Below are 23,913 nucleotides of genomic sequence, written 5' to 3' on the forward strand. Positions count from 1 at the left end.
TGATCTTACGGTGACTTAACTATTAATAGAGATATGGTACTTTGGTCAAATATAAGTGGGTTCAAAATGAGTGAGTAATTCATGTAATTGGACCACAAACTGGTGACCTCAGGATTGTTGTTCTTGGGCAGAAAAAATTTAAAAACATTTGAATAGGACATTGTGGAATAAGAAATCATCTGCAAACTAAACTGTTAGGTATGGCTTAAGCAGGAATGCAGATTCTGATTTCATTACCTGAGCTAGCTTTTGTGACATCTTTGTTCCCATCAGTTCTTTGCATGCCTTGTTACACTCCCCACCTGCTCTGTCCTGCTTTCCCCCTTATTGATTGTAATTACTCAATCCGCTTTTTATACTCTGCTCTGCTCTGTCCTGTCCTTTCACAGCATCTGATGAAGTGAACTTGGGTTCACAAAAGCTTGTGTACATGTGTGCTCACTCTCACAGTGTGTGCGTCAGTTTATAATGGAACATATTGACTTTGTCACTGGCTATTCTTCACTTTATATAGAAAACAAGGCAGAAGGTACTCGGGGGATTCAAGAACATGGCAAGCCATGCTAGTAGTTGTTGAGTGGCACTGAGCAGGTATGACCTGCCAATTGGAGGTAACCCATAGTTAGTCTGGCAAATCACTCATCAAACCAGTTATTGATGCCTGCACTGTGGTCTTGCCAGATATTCGGTGACATGATCTCTTGCAAAGCTGAAGTAAAGGCTGGGTAGATGGGTACCTTTATAGGCTAACTGAATAAGCTGTGTATAGGGAGCATAAACTTTCCTGAGCTCTAGCTCACTTCATTGGATGCTGTGAAAGAACAGTATATAAAGAAGAATGAGTGATTTGAATACTAGGTAGGGAGAAGGTGTATCTACCCTGTCTTATGCCTGACTTCAGACTAACATGGCAGACTCTCTGCTCTTGCAGAGTTCCTTGGCTCTGTGCTGCCCCAGTTTTAATTTTAATGAGCAAAGACTAAAGGCCCTTTATCTGCTTGTGGCTATAGAGCCAAGGGCTCTGATGCATCCCTGAGGCTGAGTGCTGATCAGTTGACTGGACTGCAAACCAGATGTGCTGGGCACCTGGCTTGCTACTTTCCAGTGATGGAGAATCCTTAAGTCATGATTTCCTTCTTTCCCACCCCCAACCTGGTCCCAGAGTCAAGCCTCCTGCTATGCATGTGTAACATGTCAGTAGGAGTGATTGTTGCGATCACAGATCATATGCCATCACAACTTTAACTGAACTTCTGCCAGGGGTCTGAGATCCTGCTTCTGTGTAAACTGGATACTGCTTTGAAGTTTCCCATGGTTAATGTGCAAGTGGCCAACATCAAAGAGAAGTTGCTACAGTAACAGGAATTCTTTAGATGAATGTTATACATGTACATGCTATAGTCTGCTGTCATGCTTTTGATCAGTCCTTCACATTCTGGAATTCTGTAGTGTAGAACAGTGATTTCTCAACTGATGTGCTATGAGAGGCTCCCTGGTATGCCCTGAGAACTTTAGCATAATGAGAAGAATATTCTTCAGCCATTTAACGCTAACGAATAAGCTGTATTGATGAGAGATTTGGAGAAGACTTGTGCATGTTTTGGTTGTGGAAGAGAGAGAACCAGCTGTGCACATGGAAATTCATCTACTGTGCATGTGTTGGCTCTGCAGGATGCGCAGTCTGCAAGCCTCATAAACAGCTGTGCTGCGGAATTTTGCTGTGGCAACAAGCTCTTAAGTATGGGTATGGGGAATGCCTTAACAGGTGTGCTGCAGAAAATTTTTATTAATGTAATTGTGCCTTGGACTGTAAAAAATTGAGAGACACTGGTGTAGAGGAAATGTATAAGTATATATCTATCGTACTTTTATCGTGTGTGTGTGTGGGTTTTTTTTCCCCAAGGCTTCATGGTATCCGAATTAGGGGTGCCATTCTTGATTAGACTCGGACTACACTAATGTAGCATTCCTTTCCTAAGAAAATTTCAGTTTTCTTTGCAGAAGTCTCAGGTACTAGGCATAAGAAATTCAATGTAGATTAAAGGCCATATGTGTACTGTATATAACTCCATTACAAAAAGCAGCTACAGAGCATGTACTTAATTATTCAACTTTTTCTATCAAGTGTCAGAACCAAATTCTTTAGGAATATTAGTACTGCCACAGAAGTCTTGTTTTCTTACAAAATAAAGAAACTAATTGTCAATCAATACATGAATTAAACAAACTTTAGTCTGGCAGAAGACTGAATGTTGAGTATCAAGTTCTGGCAAGCCTGCATTCTGTCCCTGCATACCTGCAAGAGACATAATTTATACGATATTGAATCATAAAAAATTAGGGTTGAAAGGCACCTCAGGAAGTCATCTACTCCAACTTCCTGCTCAAAGCAGAACCAGCCCCAACTAGATCATCCCAGCCAAAGCTTTGTCTACCTGTGTCTTAACCTCCAAGGATAGAGAGTCCACAACCTCTCTGGATAACCTGGTCCAGTGCTCTATTACCTTCCTACTGAGAGAATTCCTCCTAATATCTAACCTAAACTTCCCTTGCTGTAACTTGAGACCATTGCTCCTTGTTCTGTCATCTGCCACCACTAGAACAGTCTAGCTCCATTGTCTTTGGAACCACCCTTCAGGTAGTTGAAGGCTGCTATTAAATCCCACCCTGTCATCTTCTCTAGACTAAATAAGCCCAGTTCCCTCAACCTCTCCAGAAGTCATGTGCCCCAGCCCCGAACCACTTTTGTGGCTTTTGCCCTCCATGTCTCTGTCTGATTTTGTCCACATCCTTACTCTAGTGGCAGGCCCAAAACTGGGCACAGCAGGAATGACCTGGTGTGGCATGGAGCACCACTCCACCATGGCTGCCAAACTGAGGTGCCCTCTGCCTACGTGGCAGCAGCAGGGGCACAACTCCATGCTGCTGCTGTTGCACCTAGCTTTTTTAGCTATGGTGGCACGGCGCTCCCTTCTATATCAGGTCCTGCCCACTAGGTCACCAAGGTGACTCCAGCCCGGAGCTAGTGTGGAAATTTCATGGGGGAGGGGACACCAGTCCCTTCTGCTCTGTCACTTTGGCCCCCTGTCTCCTTCTTCTGCTGTGTTGCCTCTGCTTTCCCATGCCTCTGCCGCATTGACAGTGCCCTTCTTCCCCTCCCCCCACACACACATTGCTTGTGCCCCCCAGATTCCTGTTTATCGCAACCCCATCTGCTGATGTTGCGACCCTATTTTGGATCACGACTCAATTTGGGAGCTGCTGTGCTAGGGCTCCATATCTGTTCTCCAGGCATACTGCTGCAGGTGGAGATGAAGTTTTCTCCTTGCTGCCAGAGGTCACAAGATTCCACTTTCCTGGGAATCCATGTCCTCTCCCTTCTCTAGTGCTGTCTTTTGGCAGGTCTTCCTCCACAGTCTCAGAGGTCTCCTTCAGCACTGAATCACTGAAGTCTTCATGGTTGGAGGATGCTTCAAAGCCTTACTACCACCTCCTGCATCTCTTGCCTGTTCTCTGAGGGATACTCTGAGGAGCCAGCACTCACATTGCAGGCACACTTCCACCTGACTGTCATCAGAAAGAGAAATTGCAAGCTGCAGTCTCCACAGCACCAAACTAGGACCTGGGTGGATGCCTTGACAGTGAGCAGTCCTGCCTCACGGGTGCAAGTGGAGGTGGTAGTAGTGGCTCTGGCATTGAGACATACTTCAGCCCTTTCTCTGGTTCTCTTGATCTGTTGACTCTCTCTGGCTGTCCTTTTCCCAAGCAGACCTTCCCTAGCAAACTTGCCTGTAAGCTGGCTTGGTCCTGAAAGGTTCCTTTTTCTCTGCTTCCTCTCACCAAGCTTAAAGGCTCCCTTTCAAACTGCATGTCCTGTTTGCTGCCCCATGTCACTTGCTCTCTGGTTACTCAAGTTTTGCTTGTCTGTACTTAAAATGATCCTTGCTTCTTACCTATAAGATGTACTGATGTGAAATTTTGATGATCTTTACACTGCCGTCACAACAAATGTACTTGAGCTTGTCTAAAGATTTTTCCCATCCCCTTGTTAGAAAGGTTCGAAAATCCTGCTCTTACCGGAGGCAAAAATGGTCTGAAGTTGATAGTGCTCTGTGTGTGTGTGTGTGTTTCTCTGTAGGACACTTAATGTAGGTACTATGTGGGGAGTAATTCTTGCATTTTAAAATGAAAACTCAGTAGCTGCTGACAACTAAATTTTTAACATGTAAATAACTGGAGAAATTAAAATAAAAAAAAATCTGGGGTACTGTTTGCTTATGTAATCGCTTGAGGCAGAACTGAGATTGAAAAGAGCTAGTTAATTATAGGTCAGCCAGAGCAGGAAATAAATTAGCCCTATTCTTTTTGATTCAAGTTTAATAGTCTTGGCCAAAAGTAGATTATGCTGAATAAGAGTTTACCAGCTTTTTGGAGGATTATTTTAAATTAATTGATACAGAACAGCCTGGCTAACATTACAGAAACTGCTATAATATATTCTCAGTCTGGTTGTCTGGGCATCAATTTTAACTATATGTATGAAAACAGCCTGTTAGCTTTATTTTATTTTTTTTTCTTTATTCATTAAACTTACTTTAGCAGAAATACTCAAATATATTTCAGGTGTCCAAAGAAGATGACTACTTTATACAAAAAGCACTTAGTGCAAAGTATGCACATAAATATTGCATTTGTTAATCATAGAATCATAGAAATAGGGTGAGAAGAGACCTTGTCGATCTTCAAGTCCGACACCCCCGCCCCTCCCCCCCCACCTGGGTGGGAGAAAAGACTGGGCTCAAATGAGTCTAGCCAGGTAGTTATCAATCCTCTTCTTAAAGATCCCCAGGGTAGGAGCCAGCACCACCTCCCTAGGAAGTTGGTTCCAGCTCCTAGCCGCCCTAACTGTGAAGTAGTTCTTGTGAATGTCTAATCTAAATCTACTCTAATAATTTGTGTCCATTGTTCCTTGTCTTGCCAGGGGGCACTAGGGGAAACAGTGTCTCCCCCAAACCCTTCTGGTCCCCCCCCCCCCCCCCCAGTGAGTTTATAGACAGTCACCAGGTCCCCCCTCAGCCTTCTCTTGTGAAGGCTGAACAGGTTTAGGTCCCGCGGTCTTTCAGCGTAGGGTCTGCCCTGTAGTCCCCCGATCACGCGGGTGGCTCTCTTCTGGACCCTTTCAATGTTGTCCACATCCCTCCTGAAATAGGCCGCACAGAACTGGATGCAGTACTCCAGCTGTGGCCTGACCAGCGTCACATAGAGGGGGAGGATCACCTCCCTGGCTCTACTTGAGATGCACCTGTGGATGCACGACAAGGTCTGGTTAGCCCTGCCAATTGTGACCTCGCATTGTTGGCCCATGTTCATCTTTCAGTCAGTAATGACTCCCAGATCCCTTTTCTGCCTCTGTGCTCTCAAGAAGAGAGTTTCCCATTCTGTAAGTGTGCTGCTGGTTTCTACTGCCTAAGTGCAGCACCCTGCACTTTTCAGTATTGAAATGCATCTTGTTGATGTCAGCCCACTCCTGTAACCTATCCAGGTCTTGTTGCAGTCTTTCCCTCCCTACTAGCGTGCTCACCTCGCCCCAAATTTTGGTGGTATCAGCGAATTTAAACAGGCTACATTTTACCCCGTCGTCCAAATCGCTGATGAAGAAATTGAACAGCGCAGGCCCCAGAAATGAGCCCTGGGGCACTCCGCTGCCCGCTTTCCCCCAGGTTGAATCTGATCCGTCCACCACAACCCTCTGAGTACAACCCTTGAGCCAATCTGCAATCCATCTGACTGTAGGCATCAATGCCACAGTTACCTAGTTTCTTTTTTAATGAGGATGGGGTGGGAGATGATGTCAAAGGCCTTGCTGAAGTCTAGAAAGACTGCATCCATTGGCTTTGTGACCTGATCATAAAAGGCAATCAGGTTGGTCTGACATGACCTGCCCCTAATGAAACCATGCTGGTTGCCCTTGAGCATCGTCCCTGAAGCTGGCCCATCACAGATGTGCTCCTTGGGGATCTTCTCAAAGAGTTTCCCAAGGGTAGAGGTAAGATTGACAGGCCTGTAGTTGCCCGGGTCCTCTCTCTCTCTTCCCTTTTTTGAAGATGTGGATCACGTTGGCTATCTTCCAGTCATCCGGTACCTGGCCCGAGCACCCCGAGTGCTTGTAAAGCCGTGCCCAGGGCCCTGCAATAACCCCAGCTAGCTCCCTCAACACCCTGGGGTGGAGAGCATCTGGGCCTGCTGACTTGAACATGTCCAGCCCCTCCAGAAGCTCTCTAACCTGGTCCTCCCCAACCTGAGGTCTGGAGGTGTTCCCCTCAAGTCCATCTGGCATCACAGCGGGGAAGTCCCGGTCCCTGCACAAGAAAACGGACATGAAGAATTGGTTAAATAGTTCTGCTTTCTCCTCTGGCGCAACCACCAGATTGCCCAGCATACTTTGCAGGGGCCCCACATTACCAGGTGCCTTCTTCATCCTCCCTATCTATTTATTTGAAAAGGGACATTTTATTATTTTTTGATCTTGGATGCTAGTCCTTAGCTCTCCTGACAGCCCCCCTACAGGCCTGAGCAGAGGAGGTATACTCTTCTTTGGAGATAACACTCCCCTTCCACCGGGTGTATGCTGCCTTTTTGGCAAGCAGGCGTTCCCGGACGTCCTTGGTGAGCCATGGTTGTCCAGCTGATGGCTCTCAGGTCAAGCTTCTCCCCTTCCCCCAACCAGTCCAGGCACTGCACTCCTGCAATTTCTGTGTTCCCCTCCCACCTTCCCCAGGGGCTGGCAGCAAAAATTGGGTGTAGCAGTACAGCCTGCAGGCCTGAAGGATTCTGTAGGCAGGGGGACTTGTGAGTGACTTAAGGTGCCAGTAGGGCAGGTGGGATGTAGGGGAGGACCCCATGGTATGGTGCCAGAGTATTGACTTGGTGAGGGGCAAGCATGGCATGCAGGCCCTGACCACTCAGAAGTTGGACAGCCCTACATTTAGAGTGACAATTTTTAAACTTATTTAAACCACTTTTCAGATTTTTCAATTTAAACAAAACTATCCTGAATTAAAGGTTATAGTAACATTAACTTAAGATGTTTATGGTGGGGGGGGGTGAACACTCTCTAGTTACACAATCATGTGAGTAGTTCTGTTTTAAGTTTGTAAATTATGTGCTTGTGGCCACTTGTTGGTTTTGAATTAGTACCTATGAGGTGGTAGTTACTTTTCAAAAGCTCAAGAGTGGGACCATCTCTCTTGCAGGCTAAAGTTGAAAGCGTTTGCAGAATCAAAGTATTAATTATTTGTATGTTCATTTGCTTCATCTTGGAGTACTACCCGAAGGCCTTAATTAGTATCAGAGTCCTACTGATTACTGTTACAGACGTCTAAAAAGTTCCTGTCCTGGAGAGTTTTAGTTATGATTGAACACAAGACACAACAACTGAATATATAAGATCAAAGGAAGCAATTCAGAATATAGGACTTTATTGGAAATATATCTCACCCATCCATACTGGGTCTTTCAAATGTTAAAGATTTTTTTGGCTGATACTGATGGCCAATTATTAACCAGGTGATATGCAGCCTGGCAGCTTAGAAAGCAGCATCTGACAAGTAAGTTTGTTGGGGGAGGGGGCATGGTGGGGCAGATCAAAGCCCCCATAGTGAGGGAGGGAATGGGACTGTGGCAGGAGCAGGTGCTGCCCAGTTGGGGCAGGGCACAGGGTGGAGCCATGGGCAGCTCATCTGGAGAAGTGGTGGGGGATGGGGACAGCTCCCCGCTGCTGCATGCACCCCTGAGGAAGACATGGGGGTTATGTGCCCTTCAGGTTTGTGCATAAGGTGAGGGCAAGCTGCCTGCTGCGAGCTCAGAGCTGGCTGCACCAGCCTCTTCCCAGCTGTGGGTGCTAGACTGTGGCTGCGCTCAGGGCAGACAACAGCAGTGCCGGAAGAGTGGTCATGGGGTTGGAGGCTATGGGGAATTCTGGTGTGGCTGCAGCCTACCCCCAACCCCCCTTTTCTAGCGCCACCTGCCCTACCCTCACCCAGCCCAAGCACAGCCCCTGAGCTTGCAGCGGGTAGCTTGTCCTTGCCCCACACACAAAGCGAGTGGGCACATGCCCCCCATGCCTCCCCCAGGGGTGTGCGCAGCAGTGGGGAACCACCAGCGGCTCTGTCCGCTGCCCTGCCCTGGCTGGGAAGTGCTTGCCCCTGCCCCAGCTCCACCCCCATTCTCTTACGATGGCGGGGGGCCTCAATGTACCCTGCCTGTGGCCCTTCCCTCCCACAGACTTACTGGCCAGGCGCTGCTCTCCAAGTTGCCAGGCTGCATCCTTGGCCGTGTGTATGCTGTGGCTGCGTGAAGGCATGTAGCATTATCAGTGACACTATTGGGTGCACTGGCCAAGAAAAGCCTACTGTCAATTAATGTCAGTTTTCATTTTGGTGCTTATCTAATATGGACCAATATATCATTACACCTCTATTTTGTAGTATAGGAAACCATAGCTAACTCCTAAGTCTTCTGTCAGCCAGAAAGGTAACAGTGATGCAGATAATGTTTAGTTTTCCATTTCAGGTATTTTTAGGTGTTGCTATGGTGATGAACATCATTCAGAAGTGCTTAATCCCATTATTAATGAGTTTCTCCTTGCAGCACCCCTGAGAAGAGTGTTTTTCCTGTTTTTATAGATGAGGGACTGAGGCTTTGAGCTTAAAGATGAAACAAAACAGAGGCCTACATAAATGGAAAAAAAGGATCCTGTTTAATACTGAAAGTTGTGTAGAATTTTCTAACGATTAAAAACTTGCATTGCAGATACCTAAATGTCAGTAGAACACTATGGGTCACACAGGAAGTCTGCAAAATTAGCAGACACTATCAATAGCTACTAAATTAAAGGCTAATGCCTTTATTGGCATGGCAGCGTTTCCTTTGTAAAAGTTGCAATTCAGATGGGAGTCCATTTATTTCTTCAAGTATTTATGTGAACTTACAAGTGTGTGTGTGCCTTTTCTACCTAACTTGTAGACTTAAGTTGGTAGTTTTGCGCGATCTTTAAAAATAAAATAAAAAAAAAAAATGCTGTAAATGCTTTCTACCTGCCTTTGTACTACCAGTTGAGGGCATGAAGGTGTGAAACTGCCTCGGATCACCTTCATTTTTTGTAAATTCCCATTCTGTGGGTGGGAATTTCACAAGCTCAAGAAAACATGGGGCTCTTAAGGGTGCGCTGATAAAGATTTTATTGGCCAGTACCTGTAGCCAGTTATTAACCAACAATATCAGCTGATGGTGATCCGATAGCCAATATTTAGTAGTAATGCAGGGCATTTTAAACTACTGACCTAAATAAACCTTTTTGTGGCCTACTCCAGCGTTCTCTTCCATCTCATGTATCAGCATCCCCATACTTAAAAATGGCAGTGGGGGTGCTTGAACTAAGGCTCATTGAACGAGTTTTAGTTCAAGAGCCCCTGCCACCATTTTTTAAAGCATGGGGATGCTGATGCACAAGATGATGTGGTAGTTTAGAGTGGCTGCCAGAGCTTCTCTAAAATGTTGTCCCTCCCCCCGCCTCCGGAGCATGTGTACAACTGCCTGTGCCAGTTGCATCACATGGGCCCTAGAGGTGCCTGTGACTGGCTGTACAGAGCCCTCTGCCCAGGGCAGGGCCACGGGACCATTCCAGGCCTGGAAAAACTGGGCCACTCCTTCCCCCACACCTGGCCTAAGGTCCTGGGAGCTGGACTCCAGCAAGGGAAGGACCCCTTCCTCTCATGGTGTTGCTGCTACCAGGGGCAGGATAAGCCCCTGCATCCCACAGGGGAGGCTGAATGGACCTGCCCCGAGGGGTTGGGGGAGGACTTGTACACACAGCAGGGTGGTATGGCTACCTTGGTCCCTGCCAGGCTGGATTCTTGGGCACTGTGGGCTGAGAGATGTTGGGCTGGGCAGCTCTGCCCACCCTGCCCCTCTTCAGTCATGCCTCTGCAGCATATGCTGCCTTTTGCAGCACCTGCTTTGGCCCCAGCCTGCATCGCAGCAGTGTCTGGCACTCTGTGCCAGCTGGTCTGCTCCAGCCTGCCAGTGAGGAGATGGGGGTAGGGATGGAAAATGTCTCAGGCCCCTGTATCTGGATTGGGTCCTGTGCACTCAGTCACACCAGCTCATGGGATGGAACCCAGGCATCCAGGGCCCCAGCCAGAAGGCATTATTATCGGTAAACATTATCGGCTACAACCAGCAAAAAAAAAGCTGATAACCAACAATGTTGGTTCCCTTTTATTGATGCCAGTCCAATAGGCAACTGATATGCAGGCAGTACTCGACTTACAACATTCTGAGTTACGAGGTTTGTAAATTGACACCATTTCAACTTTCTGACATCAGTTTCAACTTTACAATGCTTGATCTGACCTGACGCCACACCAGCAAACAAGTTTGCTGTGTTGCCAGTCTCCCTGGAGAACATTTGTCCAAACCTCCTTGGGCACTTTCTTTAAGACTCCCGAGAAGACTCCAGCCAAGAGCCCTTCAAAAAGTCCAGTAAAGTCACCTCAAATAAGTCCTTCCAAATCAATGTGATAGCTATTTACAATAGAAATACATTAATGTAGCAATATTACTAGTCTATAATTGATTGAGGACAAAATTCTGGGTTATTTTTGGTGAAAATAGGGTATCGGGCCTTGGTTCAGGATCCAATCGCCCATTTATAACATTGTTTCCTATGGGAAAATCAGTTCCGAGTTATAACGTTTCGACTTAAATCGCGGCTTTCGGGAACTAGTTGTTGTTGTAAGCCCAAGGACTACCTGAATTGATGCACCTGTAGTCTTTTCTCATGAGTTAAACTCTCTTAATCTGTATACTGAGTTGTACTATAAATAGTGTGGAAGGTGAGACTTGAATTGATCAAGAAAATTCTTCTAAGACGGAATGTATTTCTTTCAATACCTTTATTACGATACAGAAGTGTTTGAAACACAGATGTTATTGTTCTTGGGAGTATAACAATTTCATAAGTCGTGGGTATGCTGAGTGCCTGGTCTTTCCCTGTAAGAATTGCATGTGAGCAATCAATTCCATATTCACAATTTTTTAAAGGAAAAGGACTTGAAAGCCAAACATCTTTGCATAGGATTGGACCAAATGACCTTTTGAGACCACTTCTTACTGCCAGGCTCTTGTACTAGGCCTACAATATATGCAGAATTTCTCAAGAATGAAGTCTTGCTAAATTTGGCCCAAAGGTATCTCCAAAGTAATCTTGGTCTTCCATTTCAAACAAACCCCTTTCCAGTCTTTTTTCCCCTTAACATTTTACCAGCAAGAGCCTCCATATATTGTGATGTACATAAGGCTCTTTGCTTTTACGGTCACATCATCAAGGCTGCTCATAAAGTGTGTTCCATGAAGCATATTTCTCAGAAACCTTGTTATAGATGCCTGTTCAGGAACAGCGTATTTATCCATCTGCAGACTTTCTACGAGCATCGTACCACTGCAGTAGCCTTTAGGTCTGATTCAGGCTTTGGGAAGCCTATGTTCAGAAAGACTTCAGTTGCGTTCCATAATCCTGCCAATCCATGAACTGCATCTACCTATTACCTACAAGTGGAATAGGTATGTACATACACAACCATACAAAGGAAAAACTTACCCATACCTACTGTTGCTGGTATATGCAACACATCTCAGAACATTCTGCAATCCATCCATGTTCCGTTTTCTTTGGCGATTTTTATGAAGTTCCTTGGATTCTGATGTAGATGAATTAATGAGTTGGGGCAGCACTATTCTTAATGCTGGCAGCTGAAGGCATGGGCACAGATAGGATGAATGCACTATTTTTATAAGGCTACATTAGGTATGCTCACACTTGCAGATGATATTAATGGATATGGCACACTGCCGAATGATTACAATAGAGATAAATAAGATTTTGGGGGCTTCCATTGTTACTTGCAGCTTACAGCTGCAACATAACTTATTTATGGTTTGAGCTTATACTTTTAAACAAGCTTTTTAAAAAAGTACAAGAATCACGAACCAAAAAAAAAAGCTGGGGGAGGGGTGATATGTGTGTGTTTTCAGTTTATTGTCCTAGTTTGTAGCTTATGTTTGGGTTACCCTCAGAACTTTTTTTAGGTTTTGAGCAGAAAAGTAGTTCCATAACGCCTTTACTTATGCTACCATCACCAGACCAGTCCCTGGCATAAAAGAAGAGAATCTGAACAGCTGCAAAGATCACTAGTTCAGGTGAAGTTCTGTCTACTATGTGTCGGTACTGGCTGATCTCTGGGAAGGTATGGTGTAGATCTAAGTGTTTATTCTGTATATGGGTATATTCTAGAAGGCCACCTAAACTGTTTTCTTGGCTACATTGTGTAACTGGTATGGAGGCTAGAATTTGACTTGTTTTTAAGTTGGCATGATTTTTAAAACAGGTTATTTTTCACTTAGTTGCAATTCTCTTCCAAGTTCGACGCATTTGTTTAAATAAGCAAATTTCCTAACTGATGGGTAGAGGACTAGTTTTACAATAATTTAAACATAAACATTTCATTTAAACTACTCACAGCAATGTGAATTTGAATTCTGCATGATTTTTCATCTGGCTCATCTCTTTCCATATTTACTCAGTCCATCTTGCCATCTGCTTACAGTATGACCTCTTTTAAAGAATGGCTGTCTTTTTTTGTAAGATGATAATCCTGATGTACTTGTGGTCCTCGGTTACATTTTTATATACATATTTATTATAGTCTAGATTTGGAAGATTTTTGGAACAGCTCCATGATTTGTGAAAATCTTTAGTTCTTGTTTTGTGTGATTTTTTTTTTTTTTTTTCCTTCTTCCTCCCATGGATTCTATAAAGAATAATTAACATGAGTATTTAATTTTAATAGTCATTGGACTGCACTTACTTTGGGTACAACTATGTTTATTGAGTAGTAATTAGTAATGGGTGCATGTCTTAACTTTATAAAAGATCACTAGATAATGTTCCTTAATATGGACATGTAACACTTGGCTGCTGCTGAAGAAAGGGTAGCAGTGATGATGTGTTCTATTAATTATCATACTTTTTTTCATTATTTTACTTGTAAAATCTCTTGAGGAATGACTGTGATTAGTCCCACAGTCTCTTTCCTGTGTAATACAAGTAAAGAAAGTGGTATTCCCCTCCCCCCCCCAACTAAATTCTAACTGAACTTTTTAAGATCACATTCATCATAGGAATATAAGCTCTGAATTTGAATGTAGAGGTATTACCAAAGTTAGTTGCCCACCCTGAAAATCCTTGTATCTAGGAACAGAGAATTCATGAACTTCTATTTGGATGTATTGTAACTTTAATTGGTTTTTGTACCTGGCTTACCCAGGTGATACTGATCACTCTATCAGTGATCTACTTTCTTCATTGTTCTACCTAATTGTTGCATTCTCTACATACAGACTTTCTCGGTTACTATTTGTTTTTCAAAGTCATTGGTAAAAGTCAGTCTAAGGCCAAGACCAATCCCTTCAGTATCCCAGTAGAAACAGCCAATTGACAGTTACTTGAAACTTGTACTTTTTAACAAATTGCATTTGTAATGACAACTAAATCCATTTAACTTGTAATATGTTGATTTGTATACCATTTTATTTTATTAATCAAAGTCATCTCCTTATAGAAATCTGTCACAAGGCTGGCTCCTAAAAGTACATGTTGACATAATAATAACAAACAGCCCCCCAAGTTTAGTAAAATCAATCTTCCATAAACTCTTGCATTAATTACCTTCCTTGAGTGAGTTAGTTAATAGTCTTATGTCAACTGGTCCATTATAGCTTTCCTGGGATCAATGTCAGGCTTGTGGGCCTCTAGTTATGTAGGTCATCTGTTTAACCTTTTCCAAGCAGTAGTGCATGTTAACTTTCTCCTAGTTCTCGGGGACTTGCCTGGTATTCTGAGGGTTACTGAAAGTCAACACGACTTCCTCAGGCCTCTTGTTTTTCAACTCTTGGGTGCAAGATCTAACTTCTTGAGAGAAATATTTTAATAGCTGCTGTTTAATCTCCTAGCTTGCTGTTGGGGAAATAGTTAATCATTTTAAGATTATATAGTAATCTTTTCCTAGATATAGAATGGAAGTACTTAGTTACAGTTGTTTTTCTGCATTATTATGGGCAAGTCTAGCATGTCCATATGAAAACAGAGCAATCAATACCAATGTTAAGACTCCTTTTTTTTCTTTTTTACATGTTGAAAGCCCTCTTTGACCATAGATTTCACTTTGTTCTTTTTTTCTCTTACTGATTTATTTTTTTGTACACTTCTGATTTTGTTTACTGCTATTTAACTTCCTCAATTTTATAATTTTAAGCTGTTTTCACTTCCTCTAATGTAGCCTGTATTTAGCAGTGTAACTCATTAGGTCAGATTTTGTATATTTTGAAGCATGTGATAAATTGGTCTTAAATCTATTTCTCTCATTGATATTCCCCCCCCCCTTTGCCTCTTCCCAGCTGATTTAGATTTTCTTTTTGAGAACCAAGGTAAATATATTTGAAGTAGAAAATACATAGATTACCAGATTTTGATTTTACTACTATAGAATAATCAAATTCATTCTCATCTGTATGTAAACAATTGTTTATTTTAGTTACAAGGTTGGTTCCTCTTGATTCGTCAAGCAAAGATCTAATACAGATTTTTTTCAGTACTCTGAGTATCCTTATACTATGACTGTCTGTAGCATGTGAATCCTAAAGAGGTTTTTGGTTGTCAGTTTTTTTGTTTCTTTGGGGTTTTTTGTTTGTTTTTAGCTGCAGACTTTATTGTGGCAGTATATAGCCACCTTGTCTTCTGCTTTTAGGAACAGCCTGCTTTTAATACTGTTTTGAAAGTGGTAAAAGCATGTGAACATAACTTAATTCAAGTTACATACAAAGTGTATGGAAGTATTCAAGGTCCACTAAAGTAAGAGACTTCCAAGATCTGAAACCTCTCAGTTTGGGGAGAACAGATTGTCCAGAGTGTCCTTGTTTAAATTAGTTGAAACTAAAATGTAACACTGGTAAAATTCAAATGAAACAGTTTATCACCAGTTAATATGATTACAGTTAACATAGTTGCAGAAGGTTGTAGCCCTGACTCTTGCCTCTTCTGGCATTTTTTTTCTTCCTTTTTCAGCTTGATTTCTTTCTTAAAGCAGGGGTGTAGTTTAAGTTGGCAGGCTGGAAGCAAGCTTGTGGGACTTCTTGCTGTGCCCCTGTCAGCACTAGCAGCCAATGTGTTTAATACTGCTGTAGCTGCTGTTGTCAGCTCAATTAGCATGTTGGGATTAAGGATCTGCTGCTGGTTTCTGTCAAATCGTGATTTTTTTTTTTTTTAAAGTTAACGAAGGGAAATTCTGTGTTTGGGTAAGGGGTGAGCAGCATTAACCTGTAGGTACTGGGGTCTGGCCATGCCAGTGCAATGACTCTGGGAGACACGGTAAGCAGCCTGACGGGTAAGATCTTAAAGTGAATCATCTGGCCAGAGAAAAGCCTTGCAGGCTTGAATTACTCACCTCCATGGACCGGACATTTGACATCCTGCCTTAAAGTGTTTGTTCCATCAAAAGAGGGATTTCTTCCCTTTAGGGCTCAAACTTCAAAAACTTCCTACTGCCTTTCTTTTCGGATTCTTTTTTATTTACTTTTTAAAAACCCTCTAAAATTGTCTTGCAATGTAATATATCAAACTGAGTAAGTCAGTGAGATGTATTTTGAGAGTGTCAAATGTTGAGGTTGTAGATGATTGAGTGTTCTCAGACATTGCTGTCGCACTAATCATTGTGATCGGCTGTAGTCAATTACTGGCATGATTTTGACAGATTGGATTCATTAAATGTTTTCTGACCATGGTTGTCTTTCTGGTGTTTCAAGCCTGCTGATATCACCTGAAATATGGGCACTGATGAAACCAGCTGAAAGTTGGCAATCTGAACTTGAAGGAAAGAGAATTTATTCTTTAGAGGGTATATTAAAGTAAGAAATTGAGTTGTCCTTGAAACTTGTTAAATTTTTGAGTTTTAACAGTTTGTTTCCCACCTCTAGATTTGTAATTGTATTCAATTTGTAACTATGCAATTACAGAATAGACAAAAGTGGCAAGAATTATATTAGGAGGATAGTTAACTATGTCCCTTCTGTTCTTTTAAAAGGGCAAAAATAGCATGAGGGAAGGAGAATTTGCCCTTTTCTGGGTGCAGAACAAAAATGAGGGTTACCAAAATTACTTCCATTTTTAAAAGATACTTTACTTTCTTTTGGCAACTGTTGTAGCTCCTATCTACCTCTCTCATTAGTGAAGTTGCTGAATTCCACTGTTTCATGATGGGCTCTAGAAGAGCTCTAAATTGTCATTATAATTTGGAAGAGAATTATATGTAAGGGGGAAAAAAGCTCTTAATTTAGCAAAAAGCTAAATAGTGGCCTCATTAATAAAACTGGGTAGTAATGTAAATGTTACAAAGCTTGAAGTTAAAATGTGAGAAGCTGATATGAAATTCAGAGCAATTTCTGGGATGAGAACTAACTTATATCTCAGTAGTGAATGAGTGATTTGTCCTATTTGGTTGAAAGAAAGACTAATCTATTGAATCAGTTCTCCCTTTTTCTGGTACTGGAAGATCTTTGTGGCAAGCAGTACATTGTATTTTCTTGCACATAGTGTCATGGAATAAAATACACACCTTCATTTTGAAAGCGAGAATGAAAAGAAAAATCTTTTTTCCTTGTAGCCAGCAACTGAGTAGCAGCAGGTAGAGAGCTAAACTGGCTCGTTCTGCTCTCTGTCCTTGCATGCAGACTTTAGTTTCACTTCTTGCTTTTGCCAGGGAAGCAGCAGAAACTGCTTTTACTGTATTTTTCCTACATGTAATATGCACTTCAGTGTCCAGCAGCTGATTGGAGTGGGGGGGGAGTGGGAAAGAGGAGTGTTGTATGCAGGAAAAGATGGTATTACCTATGAAACTTCATTTTCAAATTAAAGTGTTAAAAATAACCTTCTATTGGCAATTTTTTAACAACTCCTTTGCAGTTGACACTTATCTAGGATGCGCTCTGTAAATTATCTCTAGTTCTGTTAGTATATAAAGAATATTGCACTGATTATGAAGTGCACATGTGTAAACTGACAAGTACATTTGACTCCTTGCTACCATTTCTAATTGCTTGGGGATTTTTGTTAAGCTTGAGTTTGAGATGGATTGTTACTTAGTCCATTGCTGTTGTATATATTTTTAGAAGCAGGTGATGCAGGATCCTTTTAAGGGTGCAGTGGGGTTCTGTCACAAACTTGTCCAGTTCTTTAAAAGTTTTAAATTCCATGTGGTCTGCATGGATGAGACTGCACTACGAATCAACTTGTTAGTTTTCATTAAATGTAGAAAGCATGTGTGGCTTCAGGAGGACAAGCTGAAAGAAGAGAGTGACCAGTTTAGTTTGGGGAATTGGAACTGGAGCAAAAAAAAGGGCGGGGCGAGGGACAGTTTACTTTGAGTGGTGGGTTAGGAAATGCACTGTGAAATATTGAGGGTTCTGTGCACAACAGCAATCATCATGTTTCTGGCAAATCCCTATGAAAGTGCTATGCTTTCCCACAGACTTAAGGTGGAACAATTGGTAGAAATGCATCCTTCCACACTGAGGAGTTGGTAGGCATCATCACTCACCCACGCTTCTCCTGGGATTCCATTTAATCTAAATAGACAAAAGGAGACCAAACAGCTGCTTCAGAGTTCAGTTTTTGTCATTTAGAGCTGCTCCACAGTTTTACAAGAAAGAGGAGAGCTGCATCATCATCCTCAGGTGTTTGTACAGATCACCCTGATTTCAGTCTAATGTGGCAACATATGTTACTGTGAGGTTAAATACTTAATTTAAAAACAAACAAAAAACATCCACTTGATTGTTACTGCAAAAATGTTCTCAGTGTATATTTAAAAGAAGTGTACATTTATACGTACAAGCTTTGTGGTTTTCTTATGGCCATTAAAGAACTTGTACATACGTAATTAGTGGAAGGCACTTGGGCAGGAGCAGTTACTGTATACCAAGGATGTTAGTATTGTAGATGAACTTATTTTACATAGTATAGGTACTAAGCTAGACATTCTTTTTTGAAGTGGTATTAAAGTTAATTGTACAACAGAAAAAATGAATTGTATCTCTCTTAATAATTCTTGCAATACTTTCTAAAACATTTTTCATGATCAGCATCCCCTGGGGGCTGTCTGTGTTTTTTTGGGAACACTTTAAAAAAAAACAAAACACTAATGATAAGAAATTTGTTTAACCAGTTGCATAATTCACTTCCAAACATGAACAATATGTAATATGCTAAACCGGTGGGCATATATCAGGGTTTAGCTTCAGGCACAGCACATTCTAAGCCATTGGCACAGACAAAATGTCCAAGCTCTTATTTATAGAAATAGAAAATGAGGGTTGGAAGGGACCTCAGGAGGTCAATCTAATCCAACCCCTTGCTCAAAGCAGGACCAGCCCCAACTAGATCATCCTAGCCAAGGCTTTGTCTACCTGGATATTTAAAAACTTCCAAGGATGGAGCTTCTGTAGCCTCTGAGTAGTGTCTAGTGCTTTACTATTATCCTAGTGAGAAGGCTTTTCCTGGTATCCAGCCTAAACTTCCCTTGCTGCAACTTGAGACCATTGCTCCTTGTTCTGTCATCTGCCACCACTGAGTGCATTCCAGCTCCATCTTTGAAGCCCCTTTCAGGTAGTTGAAGTCTGCTTTTAAATCCCCTTTGTCTCCTCTTCTTTAGACCAAATAAGCCCAGTTCCCTCAGCTTTTCCTCAGAAGTCATATTCCCCAGTCCCCTAACCATTTTTGTTGTCCTCTTCTGAACTCTCTCCAATTTTTCTGTATTCTTTCTGAACTGGGGGGCCCAAAGCTGAACACAGCACTCCAGATATGGCTTCACCAGGGCTGAGTTGAGGGGAATAATCACTTCCCTTGGTCTGCTGACAATGCTCCTACTAATGCAGCCCAGTATATTGTTAGCTTTCTTTGCAACAAGGACACTTTTTTTGGCCTCATTCAATTTCTCATTCACTGCATGGCCCTTTTTTCCACTGAGTTGCTGCCCAGCCAGTCTGTCTCCACTCTGTAGTAGTGCATGGCATTGTTCTGTCCTAAATGCAGGACTTTGAACTTTGAGATTTTCATTTGGTCCAGTCCACCAACTTGTCAAGGTCTCTCTGAATCCTAGCCTTACCCTCCAGCATTATCAACTACTCCAACCAACCCCACTTGGTGTCATCTGCAGACTTGCTAAGGATGCATTCTACCCCATGATGAAGATATTGAACAAAACTGGCCCCAGGACCAACCTCTGGGCCACTCTGCTTGATCCTGTCTGTGAACTAGACATTGAGCTGTTGAGTACTACCCTTTTGAGCAGGGGTGGGCAAAATGCAGCCCAGGGGCTGGATGTGGCCCCCCAGGCCATTGTATCTGGCCTGTGGGGCCCCTAAAAAAATTTTAAAAATTAATATTTATCTGCTCTGGGCTGCCTGTTTTATGTGGCCCTTGATTGTTTGCCAAAACTCAGTAAGTGGCTCTCTGCCCAAAATAATTGCCTGCCTCTGCTTTTTGAGCCTGACTATTCAGCTAGCTTTCTGTCCATCTTACAGTCCACTCATCCAACCCATACTTCCTCTAGGTTATTGCTCAACTTTTCTATGGCTCTTTGTACAGGCAGCAGGGTACTGCAGACCCATCTGACAGACATAGCAATACCCTGTGCAGTTCCAGTTGATTCCTTCCAATGAAACTGAATAGCGGTTTTATTTCTTTCAAAGGCATCAGCACCTTTTCAAAGACTGATGTCTGTGAGGGTCGCTTAGGGATCCACACAATCTCCCGTTGTTCTCAATGTGTAAGTAGCAGCTAATAACACTGATGCATTCTCTGCCATTGCTTCTGATACAGGCATTCCAACAGGTTAATGTGGCAATGTGTGGTGAAGGAGCAGTGGCCAGAGGCTCTGTTGCTAGGGAGATGTCACCCCCACCCCTTTTTGCTGTTCAACACGCATGTTCTTCTCCTGTGCTGCCACTACTACTCTGCCCACCTGCAGTGAAAATGAAGAATGTGGGCTGGATCCCAGCTCCTTTAGTTTCCCCTGTATCCACCTACCTCACAACTCATGCTCTACTTGCACACCCATTGTTACAGTAATGTTTGTGGAAGAACCAGCACACTTTAAAGAACTAGAAAAGATGTCACCACTGTTCATTGAAGGCAGTGGATAGCTTGTAGTGACCAAAGTACCTAGGTCCTGTTTGGTTCTACGCTAAGCTGGGATGATTATGCAGATGGTGTTTTAACCAGCCTTCTTTATTTGCAACTCACTGGGAAATGTAGGCCTCTTCTCTCTGAAGTGCATATTAATGTTCTTGCATAAACCACAGTTGATGGGGAGGTAAATTTGAGTAGTCTGTTTTAATGTTTGAAATGATATATAAATGTTAAACCATTTCTGCCTTAGAAGCCAGCTGGTAAGTACTGCCAGAATCTCTACAACATGAACTCTTTCATCACAAGGGCATAGTTCAGATTCGCAGGTGACACAAATTTATGGGGCAAAGCACTGGTGGACAGGGAGTGGACTCTGGTAGATTTGGACAAACTGGAAAAAAAAAGCTGGGCAGAACAAAACAGGATGCAGTTTAACAAGGATAAGTACAGAGTACCGCACCTAGGGAGAAGGATTTGCTAACACACCTACAGGTTGGGGGATGACTTTCTAAGCCGCACAGCAGCAGAAGGGATCTCTGAGTCATAGTTGACTCCAATGTGACAAAGTGATCAGTAGAGCTAACCACACTCTATCATTCATGAATAGCTGCATCATCACTTCCCTAGGTCTGTACATACTTACCTTCTGTGCATCACTAGTGAGGCCACTGCTGGAGTACTACATTCAGTTTTGGGTGCTGCACTTGAAGAGGAATGTGGATAACCTTGAGAGGGTCCAGAGGAGGGTCACTTGTTTGATCTGGGGCCTGCAGGATAATGTCCTATGAGGAGAGGTTGAGGGACCTAGATCTCTTTAGCTTCCACAAGAGAAGGCTGAGAGGGGATTTGGTGGCTGTCTACAAATTTGTTTTTTTGGGGGTGGGGAAGGAGCAAGGAATAGGAGATGTTCTGTTTACCAAGGCGCCTCTTGGAGTAACTAAAAACAATGGCCACAAACTGGCAGAGCCTATTTAGAACTTCTTTGTTAAGGATTACCAGAATCTAGAATGGGCTCCCCAGGGAGGTGGTGCCTCTCCCCTACCTTGGAGGTCTTTAAGAAGAGACTGGATAAACATCTGGCTGGGCTCATCTGATCCCAACACTCTTTCCTGCCCAAGGCAGGGGGTTGAACTCTGAGGTCCCTTCTGACCCTGAAAATCTGACATCTGAGGCATGCTTGAGGACATGTAAATTTGTTAGGGCCAGAATTAAATAGTTAAACTTGGGCCCTGTCTGCAGGCAGACTGCTTCATTTCTCTTCATGTTTTAGCTCAAAATACATGTAGATTTAGCATCTAGTACTTAACCATACAAGTCGCATCTAGTACTTGGTCTTTTACATCAAGTTCATTACACTGTTTTCAAGAAGTGATTTTGTAAGAGTTTCTATAATATAGGCTGCAAATACTTGGAGTTACCTTGGCAACTTGAATTTAAATTTGTTTAGGATTTTCTGTCTCCTGTGACTTGTCTTGACAAGGAGGTACACCTTGTATTGAAGGCTTCCAGGAGTTAGTTTCTTCTCCCCACATCCCCTCAATGATGGGACTTATTTTGTAAGTATAGCATTGTGCTAAACCTCTGAGTTCAATTCTAGAAACAGCCTTACTTTATGCACTCAACTATAAAGCCTTTTTTTAAAAATTGGTGTAATCAGTCTTGTAAATTCTTAATCTAATTATAGAATTGCATAGAACACACATTTAAAATAGCACTAACACATTAACTTCTAAATGCTGTTTTTTCTAGAAAAAAAAGTTGCAGATGGCAAAACTCCCCCCCCCCATGTTCAATATAGTCTTTAAGTACAAATAAGCATCACTTAAGTGATTAATGCTGAAATTCTGATTTCAATATGTTAAAGCTTATGGGCGTCTCTTTTTACATAGTCAAGCTTTGTGCTAGCTTCAGTATTATGTTGTCTTTTTAAGCTTAAGTGCAGGAACAAAATTCACAAATCACTTGCTGAACAGTCCAGATATTCAGATTTTACTTAGGCTGCTTTAAGGCTTTTTCATAATATAAAATCTTAAAGGAAAACAAACTTTTAAGCGTTATCAGTTTGCATGCAGCTTCTAATCTCCAAGTACACTGGACTAGACAGTACAAATAGTCATTCAACACCAGTAAAAGAAACGATAGCTACTCTTTGTGACAGATGCATGACAAACAGAACCAAGGAGGTGATACTTCCCCTCTATCGGGCAGTGGTCAGACCGCAGTTGGAATACTGTGTGCAGTTTTGGGCGCCACAGTTCAAGGAATGTGGATAACCTGGAGAAGGTCCAGAGAAGGACGACTTGCATGGTTAAGGGCTTGCAGGCCAAGCCCTACGAGGAGAGACTACGGCACCTGAACCTCTTCAGCCTCCGCAAGAGAAGGTTGAGAGGCGACCTTGTGGCTGCCTATAAATTCATCATGGGGGCACAGAAGGGAATAGGTGAGACTCTACTCACCAAGGTGCCCCTTGGGTCACAAGAAATAATGGCCATAAACCAGCAGAGAGCAGATTTAGACTGGACATTAGGAGGAACTTCTTCACAGTTAATGGCCAAAATCTGGAATGGGCTCCCAGGGGAGGTGGTGCTGTCCCCTACCCTGGGGGTCTTCAAGAGGACGGGCATCTGGCTGGGGTCATCTGAACCCAGCACTCTTTCCAGCCTATGCAGGGGGTCGTACTCGATGATCTATTGAGGTCCCTTCCAACCCTAACATCTATGAATCTGTGATTGCGTCTTTCTCTCAGGGTAGTGGATATTTCCATCACTAAATATTTGTTTGCCACTTTTTTCTGAGTATTGATTTAACGAACACAACCTTCTAAAACGGGTCGGTAACCCTGGCACGCATGTCGAGCATGATACACGAGGCCATTTTGCTTGGCACGCCACGGCCAGCTCTGTCTCCGGGTAGCTGCTGCCAGCAATGGAGCCCAGGCTGCTCCCAGCAGGGCTTGCAGCATCTGAGCTTCCTGCTGGTGGCAGCCCGGGATCCTAGCTAGCAGTAGCTCCTGCAAGCTGGGGCTGGCTGCAGCCAGGAGGCTCCAAACAGCTGTACCGGGCCAGCATCAGCTCCGCACGGGCATGTGCACCCACGCCTCAGAGCGGGTGGTGGGGGAGGGGATGGAGACAGCACAGCCTCCGTCTCTCCCCTGCTCCTAGCACGGAAGTGATGAGCCTGGCACAGTTTAATGCATATCTTAATCCATAAATATCATTCCTGTGGAATTCTCCCTCTCTTCATCCTTCCCATCCCTCCACATGTACCTCCTTCCCATCCCTCCACATGTACCTCCTGCCCTTTCTTCCCATTGATCGTTTTTTCTCTCTGCAAAATTTAAGAAAAGTGAATAGTCTTGTAAAACCAATATGAGCATCATCAATTGTTTAATTAAAATTTAAGTATCGGTGTGCAAAACTTTGAGTCTGATCATAATGGTAGTCTTCGTTGCTTCATATCACTGTTCCCATTTTGACTGATCCTCTGAGACTGACATACACTTAAAATATTGTCCTTCAATACAGGAAAAAAAATCTTGCTGTTTGTACAGATTTTATGATTTTTTTTTTTCACTGTAAGATAAAAGAACATTAAATTAAAGCCAATGTACTAGC

General features: G+C 42.9%; 1 protein-coding gene across 1 annotated transcript in view; it reads left to right on the forward strand.

Moving 5' to 3' along the window:
• MTPN (myotrophin) overlaps nucleotides 1–23,913 on the forward strand; it is a 54,559-nt gene that overhangs the window by 26,985 nt on the left and 3,661 nt on the right. The window lies entirely within an intron of this gene.

Source organism: Crocodylus siamensis, chromosome 4 (genome assembly GCF_052110815.1).
Source record: "Crocodylus siamensis isolate JL-2025a chromosome 4, ASM5211081v1, whole genome shotgun sequence".
NCBI classification, from domain to species: domain Eukaryota; kingdom Metazoa; phylum Chordata; order Crocodylia; family Crocodylidae; genus Crocodylus; species Crocodylus siamensis.